Source organism: Hippocampus comes, unplaced genomic scaffold (genome assembly GCF_001891065.2).
Source record: "Hippocampus comes isolate QL1 unplaced genomic scaffold, H_comes_QL1_v1.1 scaffold499, whole genome shotgun sequence".
Lineage (NCBI taxonomy): Eukaryota > Metazoa > Chordata > Actinopteri > Syngnathiformes > Syngnathidae > Hippocampus > Hippocampus comes.
This window is the reverse complement of record NW_017805450.1, coordinates 164,517-166,351: the sequence shown is the minus strand read 5'-3', so window position 1 is coordinate 166,351 and position 1,835 is coordinate 164,517. Positions and strand designations below refer to the sequence as shown.

The following is a 1,835-nucleotide window of genomic DNA, read 5'->3' as shown; positions in this document are numbered from 1 at the left end:
TGCGTGTGTGTGTGTGTGTGTGTGTGTGTGTGCGCGTGTGTGTGTGTGTGTGTGTGTGTGTGCGTGTGCGATGTGGCTCTTTGCAGTAACACAGTAAAAAAATTGGCTCTTAGTCTCTGACTGGTTGGCCACCCCTGCACGAGACGGTGGTACGCTTAAGGGAATACAGTACAATACAATACAATACAAAACAATACAATACAGCTTTATTTATATCGAGCCATCACAACCGCTGCAGCTGTAACAATGAGAACTGGTCACAAACATGGGCATGAAACATAAATTAAAAAAAGCATTCCAAAACAATAAATGAAAGACAAAATTAATTTATAGCGAGCCATCACAACCGCTGCAGCTGTAACAATGAGAACTGGTCACAAACATGGGCATGAAACATAAATTAAAAAAAGCATTCCAAAACAATAAATGAAAGACAAAAGTAGTTAGTTAGTTAGTTAGTTAGTTAGTTAGTTAGTTAGTTAGTTAGTTAGTTAGTTAGTTAGTTAGTGCTCCAGCGAAGGTCCGGGGGTCCCGTCCCTGTGCGTTGAGCCGACCAGATGAACCAGGTTTTTCCAGTGCCGGCGGTCTTGTGCCAGCTGTTCTGCATCCTCCACAGCAACTCCTTGTTGTTGGAGGTCGCCCGCAACGACGTCGAGCCATCGGGTGATGGGCTTCCCTCGTGGTCGTCTCCAGCCTGCGGCCTTTGGGTCGAACTGAAGAATGGCTCGTGTCGGATGGTCTGGTGGTAGGCGAAGGACATGGCCGAACCAGCGGGTGCGGCGTTGTGCGACCAAGGAAGATGCTCGGGGCTGGCACGTGCGGGCTCTGAGCTCTTCATTGGAGACTCGCTGGGGCCACCTGATGTTCTCGATGGTTCTGAGAGCTCTGCTATCAAAGCCATCGATTCTTTTGGCCAGGGTGTCGTTCAGGGGCCATGTTTCTGAGCCATAGAGCAGGATCGAGAGTACGGCTGAGTTGTAAATCCGGAGCTTCGTCTTGCGCGAGATGGTCTGGTGCCGCCAGAGTGGTTTCCAGAGAGACTGCAGAGCAGATGCTGCCAGGGCTCGTCTGCGAAGAATCTCTGGTTTTAGGCTCCCATTGTCTGTCACCATGGACCCCAGATACACAAAGCTCTTGACAGGCTCTACGATGTCGCTACCAATGTGGATGGGAGGTGGATCTGGTCCATCACCGACATACATGAACTTAGTTTTAGTCCAGCTCACTTGGAGGCCTAGCCGCGCTGCCTCTTCACTGTAAATGCCCAGAGCGTCTCTCAGCTGGCTGTAGGAAGTGCTGAGCAGGATGGTGTCGTCAGCATACTCCAGGTCAGTCAGGTGGTAGTTGCCGAGAGACACTCCGGGGATGCGCTCACAAACCCTGAACATCAGATGGTCAATGATGCAATTGAAAAGGTCAGGAGCAGCCACACAGCCCTGACGAACGCCACTGGAGATGGTAAACCAGTCAGAGTCAATGCCGTTGATACGGACACAGCTCTCTGCGTTGCTGTAGAGCAGCTTGAACAGGGCTATGATCTTGGGTGGTGCTCCGAGGGCTTGGAGGATGTTCCATAATGAGGAGTGGCAGACGGTGTCAAAGGCGGCCTTCAGATCGATGAATCCGATGTAGAGATGGCGGTCTTTACGGAATTCACGGGTCTTCTCGATCAGCAAACGAACGGCAGAGATGTGGTCAGTTGTGGAGCGGTTGGGCATAAAGCCAGCCTGCTGGGGACGGCGGCGGCTTCTGATCGCTGGAAGGGCACGGCTGAGCAAGATCCTGGTGAAGCCCTTGCCCGGGATGGAGAGTAATGTAATTCCTCGGTGGTTTCC

At 51.6% G+C, this 1,835-nt stretch overlaps 1 protein-coding gene across 2 annotated transcripts in view; it reads left to right on the top strand.

Annotated features, from left to right (window-relative positions):
* il16 (interleukin 16) overlaps positions 1 to 1,835 on the top strand; it is a 49,526-nt gene that overhangs the window by 2,198 nt on the left and 45,493 nt on the right. For both annotated transcript variants that reach the window (XM_019874041.1, XM_019874040.1), the window contains exon 2: positions 144 to 146. The gene's annotated coding sequence lies outside the window, so the exon portion shown is untranslated. The remainder of the gene's footprint in view (positions 1 to 143; positions 147 to 1,835) is intronic.